At 34.0% G+C, this 8081-nt stretch overlaps 1 long non-coding RNA gene and 1 other non-coding gene across 2 annotated transcripts; one reads left to right on the top strand and one right to left on the bottom strand.

The window, feature by feature from the left end:
- Positions 1-1088: 1088 nt before the first annotated feature.
- LOC113492414 lies at positions 1089-1207 on the bottom strand. Its single transcript, XR_003400500.1, has one exon. It is a non-coding gene; the product is annotated as a 5S ribosomal RNA (ribosomal RNA).
- Positions 1208-4264: 3057 nt separating this feature from the next.
- LOC113491863 lies at positions 4265-4744 on the top strand. The gene is made up of 2 exons (XR_003400465.1): positions 4265-4387; positions 4487-4744. It is a non-coding gene; the product is annotated as an uncharacterized LOC113491863 (long non-coding RNA).
- Positions 4745-8081: the final 3337 nt, after the last annotated feature.

Below are 8081 nucleotides of genomic sequence, written 5' to 3'. Positions count from 1 at the left end.
ATCTAATACCAATAATAATAATTTCCTGGTGACAGAGTTTCGGCCACGCCAGCTAGTTTCGCGAGACACCAGCCAGCTTCGCGAGCCACATATGTGAAGCCATATAAGCGTGTGCGCCAGCACAGGTAGCCACTCTGCTCCCTTACTCTCATAGCCCAACGGGACGGCAATCCGATACCACTGGAGAGAGCTCAGGCATTAAGCCCACATGTTTTTACATGCCTGCTGAAACACGGTAGCTGTTATATTTTTTTCTAAAACTCACACAAAGTAAATGCGGTGCTTACCTTGGAATCGAACTCTGGACCTTTAACTTGGCACTTGGCAGACATGTTGCTATCGCAGTTTATATTGTCTACGATTTTGCTAGCCAAATTTTAGTTTCTTTGTCATTTTAAAACTCATAATATTACTGAATAATCATGCCTACAGAATTTCGAATTATTCTTAAAGAATCTATCGGCTATCCAACAAACGCTGTCAATGCAACTCTATCTTCACAATAACATGTCACTATACGAATCCCTTATCAAGTTTATCTAAAATACCTTCCCACCGTCACACTCGCACACGCCAGCATTTTCCGCTACGAGATTGTAAAACAAACATTTTTCAATTAATATTGTTAGTACAAGTCGGTATTGTTTCTCGCTCACTTGCACAAGATAAGAGAATGACACGCTTTACGGTTTTCTTCCTAGATAATAGGTTTTATTTGCGAGTACTTTTTTTGAATTTGCGCATATTCGTAATTAATACCGAAGACAGACGACTGTTTTATAAGAGGTTTTTACTTGATCATTTGAAGTAGTGATCTGTAGAGTTTTGTTTCTCTGTAATTCCAATAATAAAATTTGTTGGCATGACATTTTAATTATATTGTTTTTTTTGGGCTTCTTTGCGTACGCTCTGGATTTATTTTCAGTATTATGGTGCGAATACTAAAACCTCAGTTATATCATCAAAATTATTTTTTTGGCTGTCTCTCGGTGGCTGTAATAAAAAAAATGTATATTATATTTTAATTTTTGAAGAAGATAACATTTCTTCAAAACAAAAATAAAAAAGAAAACCATACAAGACAAAAAAGCCAACGACACGCGGTATTCCCAGGCGGTCACCCATCCAAGTACTAACCGCGCCCGATGTTGCTTAACTTCGGTGATCGGACGAGAACCGGTGTATTCAACGTGGTATGGACGTTGGCGATGACAATTTCAAAATAGTGGTACACTTTCATGTTTTATATTGGATAATTACACTTTTAAAATCCGTCACTAATTGCGGCAAATTAATTAAAGTTAAAATAACGATACATTGCAATATTAGCAGCAAACAGCAAAGAGCGAAATTTAATATCTTTAATTTTCCCTTTCGGCCTATCACATCTTTAAAGCAATATGGTTGTAACTGGAGATATCACTCTACTCCATGTATATTACGTTACGTCACTTACCACCCGGTAGGGCGAACATAAAAGTACCGAGTATTATCTTAATCTAACACCTATCGACATTGTCATCACAGACAACATAAAATTCTCTAATGATAGAAAATAAAAACATACGATTGATACGATTACTAAAAATATCTTCAATAGATAGGTAAATGCTATTTTGAATGATGAACTATAATATAATAATGTCATAGAGCTGTCTCAAAGATCATTGCTCCACCGTCTCCATATATGACGGTATGACTAAGAGCTGTAAAGATACACAAACTATTTGCTCAATCAAACAAAGTGTGGTTTTCTCGCGTTGAATAAATATTTATTCATACAGCCAATGTTGGTTCTCGCATAGAATTTTACTAGTTATTTATGATGGGATCGGCAGATCTCCAAAACCTTGTCGCTATTTTTGTATTTTATTATTTGACGTTAAACTGTGATGACGTGATATGTAGGGATCAATGCTTGGTTAGTACTAGATTAGATCATATCATGTTGTAACGTGTTTTTTTTTTCTTATTTATATTAATGTAGGACACTTATTCTCTAGATATATCGACTACTGTAGTGAGTGTAGTACACGTGCTGACAATGTTTTAGTTTATATTGACACTTGTTGGATTCAGATTGAGAACTTTCCAGTTTTCCGCGAACTCGTTTATGGATGTGCAGGTTTGGATTTAAGATATTTACTTGCGATTTACATAGGTATATGGTATACAAAGGTAATGCAGTATGATAAAATCGATTGCCAAAGCAATGCTAGTTTACTGTGTTCATTCATTAATTTATTTTTTTCCAATTTCTTTTCCAATGACAACCAGCTGCAAGAATTTTCGACTTTTTCTAAAATATCTTGAAAAGCAGGGGAGGTACCTACGATTACATCGAAATGTCTTTTACTTCCTGACCTAATAAGAGTCAGAATACTATTTGCAAAAATGACCTTCGACCTTTATAGACATTTAAATAGTTCCAACAATCTACAATTTAAAACAACCAGCAGTTAGGCAATAGAGCAAGAAACGCCATAATTTCGATAAAGTAAGAAATCACTCATAAAAAACATTACCCTCTTTCTGACTGAAAAAAAAAGTTAAATCCGATCAAAGCCATTCATTCATCATTATAATCTCAACAGACGCTGACATAATATTGTTAGCATGCACAAGACACGGTTCAACCGGTTTATAAATATAAAATAAACACTTAGCGGGCATCTCATTATGCAAGGCGGCGCGTGCGCAACTCCGATGCAAATAAAACGATAACTTACTGAGCGCGTCTATTCATTTGTAAATGAGTACCAGTATTGAATACTGTATACTTCCTTAGACACAGCCGTCGTTCAATGTCAAAAGAATTGTTTTGTTTTGCTTAAACTAGATTATTACATATTGTTCATTATTTTGAATCATATTTTAATTAATTTCAAAGTAGTATAAACTACTGTATATAGCTAAATATATAGCTGATTTTAATTAATAATTCACGGTAGGTACTTTGAGATTGTTGTAGTTGTGGAAGAGAGATAGCGCATTACATGCCTCTCTTTCACACCAGCTAAAGTAGATAGGTTAGTTAGGTTTATGGAGCAGAGCCCTTTACTGAGTATTATTTATTAAAAATATGTATTTATATGAGATCTTAATAAGTACATCTCTAACAAACGCAGCCCTAAGTACCATTGAAACATATTTCTTCTCATTGCATAAAGCTACTGGTACTTATCATTTTTAATTACATCTTCTTGATGAATATAATCCTGTGTTCAAAGAAATATTTTCATAACCTTCTTCGAAAGGCTTTTGTTTTTAATTGATAAAGCTTCTCAGAATGTTCTCTTATTGTACTGTGAAGTTATTTCTTTAATTAAAGCTACAAAACTCAATAAAATCAGACTTGAATTCAAATAGTTATAAAGATACCAACTATAAAAACTCAAATGCGATTTGAACTGGCGACACTGAGGGATCTGTACAAATAGGCTATACATAAACCAAACCTTTTGGGTGAAAATTAAATTTGGCGGTAACCACTCTCTCAAATTTATTTGTCACTCACCAGCAAATGTATGACCATAACCACACTGAGGTTAATCATTGTTTAAAATCGTCCTTTACCTTTAACATTCGTTTTGAAAATGTTCACTAAATTCAACTCAATATCATCTATAAATTTTCAAGAGTCCAGCTGTGTCCACGGTTCATGATGTACAGCCTGGTGACGAACGGGTGAACACTGAATATTTAGCAATGGAATTTACACAAGAAAAAATGAAACACTCGTACTCCTTAAAACACAGCCGCATAGTCAACAGCTAATGACGGATACAAAAAATGAAAAAAAAAACATGAACAGCAACAGGTTAGTCTATATATATAAAAATGAAACCCGTTTCGCGTTGTCACGGCATCACGTGTGAACGGCTGAACCGATTTCGATAATTCTTTTTTTTAAATGTTTGTGGAAGTCCAAGGATGGTTCTTACGGAAAAAAATATTAAGAAAATCTCTCATAAATATTGAAAAGTATACATTTAATTTTGCATATTTTAAAAAACGCGCATTACAAATGTCATTTTTTTTTTTTTTACGAATGTCAACGTCATTCACAGCCATAGACTATATTAAAAGAGCGTCGTTTGTTCGGAAACGTGGTTACTTAATTAAATTCTATTGCACTATTTTATATTTTTTTGAAAATAATACAAATATTAAACCTATACAAATTTCGCATATCCCATTTAGTAATCTGTGGTAGTATCTGTTTCCCTAACTTGACATTGGCGTCATTGGCGAATGGCTGAACAGCCAACCAGTTAAAAAAAAAAACTGTGGTAATCTGTGGCATCACATCCATAACCGCTTTCTAAGTTTTTGATAAAGTTTGTTTTGTTATAAAGACTAAGAAGTTTTTTGTTTGTTAATTACGGTAAGTTGACAGCTTCATATCGATTTTTGGTAACTTTTGGTGACTACATAATATTACAATTTGGTTATACAGAAAATTATGAGAGCTTTTTATTTTCAGTTTTTAACAATGCCACCAACCAGACGTACAAATTTAGGCCGCAGAACTCAAAATACGGCAAGTCAAAGAAATCTACGAGCAAATCAAACTGATGAGCAACGCGAAGCGCGAAATGAACTTCAACGGAATCGAAATCAACATATAAATGTTGTGTTTAATCCCCACAGAGCTGCATTCAGTTATAATAGGATATGCGAAATTTGTATAGGTTTACTATTTGTATTATTTTCAAAAAATTATAAAATGTGAAAGTTGAAACTGAACGATTGACATTCCGTTCCGAGGAATACATTCATCTTCGGGATGCCATTACTGCTGATGGAAATGCACAGAATGTTGGCAGAACAACTATTCTCTAAACACTATTATGAAAATATATATTTTGTTTTGTATTTAATAAAATTAGGTCCTTTTCAGATATGGCGAGACCAGGGAAATAGGGATTAATTTATATATGGAGGATATTATAGATTCCAGTTTAAATTGAATAGGCACTCATACCTAAGATAGGTCAACTATACAAAATAAAGTAGTGCACCAAAGCTACGCTAAGGCGGTACGAAGTTCGCCGGGTCAGCTAGTATTCAATAAAAATGATAAGTAAACAATAAAAGGACATTTGAAGTGTCTCGATGAATCAATTGCCTCTGGCCGACCCCGTGATCAGACTAACAAACAGAATTTAGTCACCAAGCGAGACGCAACAGAGACTTATTACCAGAATTTAATTTTGAAAGCTGTCTTGCTTGCAACATGTTTTAGTACAGATGACAAAGGTCAATAAGCCGCTAATATTTATGATGTAAATAAATGATGTAAATATTATTATAACTAAGTTGCTTTGGAATTAATCAATTTATTTTAAGTTTGCTGACATAGTATCTTCTCTTGGTTTAAGAGCCATAATAGATAATCCCTGTCTCTAAAAATAAGACTTTGGATTTGGCAATTATTGCAATGAACATAACATTGTAGAAATTGTTCGTGATTATCTTTAGAGAAGATAAACCTACGATTCTATTGTTTGCATACTTACTTAAAACCACTTTAACCGAAGCATTTGCCTTTTCTATACGATTTAGAGAAACTAGTATCCAATAAACGAACACTTTGATTGGGTTTAACCACGTGAAACAAAGCAGGATAGCTAGCGTGGTCTTGATAGAATTTTAATTTACCCTTACATCGTTTTATTCTCATAGAGCAATCTGTGTTTGTATAGGTGTTTATGTTAGAAAAATCCGGTGAAGTGCGAGTTGGAGTTCCGATATTGGGGTTTACGTATCCACAAATAGGCTAAAGTAGAAGATCGGTTGGGTGTCAAATATTTTTTTGGGATGTACGTACGAATGGACCCACGGCGGACTATTAGCGATAGGGTTTTGTTTTTAATCTTTGAGTACAAAGGAATCCTTAAAAAGTTTTAAAGTCGAATATTAAAACAGAACTAAACTTTTAATCGATCTATAAATGTTGGTCTAAAGCTGTGCAAGAGAGACCAAGTTCTATGCCGTGTAGTGTGCTAGCTTGCTTTTCTGTCTCTTTCTTTCTCCCCTTCTCTTCACAGTTAGAAAAGCGAAGTCTCCCTTTCACAAATTTCAAGTCTTACTTTAAATGTAGTATTTATCACCCTGCCCTACATTATGCCTTAATTGGGAAGTATCAAGTTTCCAGAATGTCCAGGGTCCAAGTTTTTCAATATCCAAGTATGAGTGTTTCCTCGTAGTGAGATAAAGAAAGCCCTTTCATATTTTCAGGAGCTCATATCACTAAGTACTAACCCGGCATCAAAACTGCAGCTAAGTAAACAAATATGTTTAAAATACTAAGTTAATACAAAACAAAAGAGACAAAAATATCACACATACATCAAATTGTCTAGTCAAATAACAGCATAGTAGGTACATAGTTCAAGTATCTCAGATATTTCTTCGTTATGCAACGGCATGACAAAATCTTTTTACATTGTTCTCGAGACGAGACAAAAACGTTGCCGATAAAAAGTTTCGCATCTTATTTCGCAGTCGGTATCGCGTTTCGACATGGTCGTGAGAAATTAATCTTATATTACCTACGCACACAGTTTTATTTACTTTGTGTACTGTTGCTGATGCAGCTATAATGAGTAATGATAACTTGACCTGGGGACCAACCATTACGTCTTGAAATAATAATATTGCAGGTGTGGGAGAGAGATGCCACTATACACCGTGTATTGCGCTTTCCTGCTTCCACCACCGTATTGATATTACTTTCAGACGTCGTGGTAGACTCTCTGACGATCTTCTAAGTAAAACAAATGAACATTCATAATGATTTATGATGATGATGTTGCTAATTAGTTAAAACTTTTATGAACATATTTTAAGATTCAACAAGTTTACCAAAAACGATTTAATCATTTTTTATATTTTTATTGCAATAACTTTTGACAGTCATTCATCTCGTAAAGTAACAATCAATACTACTTTTACTGTTTTACGTTGGTTAAATGATCTGTAAAACAAATAAATTATTTCTAAAATAACAGCTTTAAACAATATCGATATTGTCGACTAAATATAAAACTTACAAAAGTGTGCAACAAACGCAATGTGAGAACTTTCTTCAGTTTAAAAGGGTGAAAGTGGATGTGTATGCTAATTTAGAACATACGATAACGACGATAATGTTCCTGCATTACTTTTAACAAACACTAAGATAACACCCAACTTAACGTTTTATTATAAAAATTTACAGTTAATAATCGAATACAAAGAAAGTGGCCAAACAAACAAGAAAATAAAACGTGTAATGAAATTGACAGGAATTGCAAACGAAGTAGCACAAAACACACCAATTTCTGAAGTAAAATTTTGATTACTACTCCAATTAGTTTCAAAAAATTGTGTACATAGACTATTTTAAGGATTTTTTTAACTTCACGCAACTTGACGCATCCCTGTGCATGAAAAAGTTTAGAATATGTCTGAATCTGCTGGTAAGACCTATTGCCTAACTGCTTAACGTAAAAGAAACAAAGAAACGTAAAAGAAACGTAACCGAATTAAACCAGAGGAGGTTCCCAATTCGTTAGTATTTTTTATGATTGTTCCCTCAGAACTTTGGACTGGATGAATCGATTTCCTTGATTCTAATTAATTGAACAAGGAATAGACGTAATTTGGTCCCATAAAGTTCTTTTCGAAGTCGATACTACCTACCTACGTTTTTGTTGTAAAAATAATACTATCTGGAAGTCAGTTTAACGCAGATGTCTTAAAGCTGTCTGTTTAACCCATCTGACCCGAAGCGTATCTTGGCTAAAGAACAACAACTTACCAACATCACCTTGCAGACATTCTCTTGCCTTACAATGTTGCCTGTCACTATCTAAAGCTCAGTTTTCGTCTCCCGTATTTGCAACAACAAAATAAGCGCCGTTATCAGGTGTAATGTATCTATACATATGTGTAGATATGTCAAGCACAGTGCAGTAACTTATGCTGGCTAACTTACTCTGATATATTTATTCTAGAAACTAGTTCACGTGACTCAGAATGGGTGTATAAAGTTGAAATAATTTATCAACCTTCAACTTATTTATCTAATAGCA

The sequence above is a fragment of the Trichoplusia ni genome, chromosome 3 (assembly GCF_003590095.1).
Source record: "Trichoplusia ni isolate ovarian cell line Hi5 chromosome 3, tn1, whole genome shotgun sequence".
In the NCBI taxonomy this organism is placed as follows: domain Eukaryota; kingdom Metazoa; phylum Arthropoda; class Insecta; order Lepidoptera; family Noctuidae; genus Trichoplusia; species Trichoplusia ni.
The sequence above is the reverse complement of the archived record's forward strand: the minus strand, read 5'-3'. Positions and strand labels throughout refer to the sequence as shown.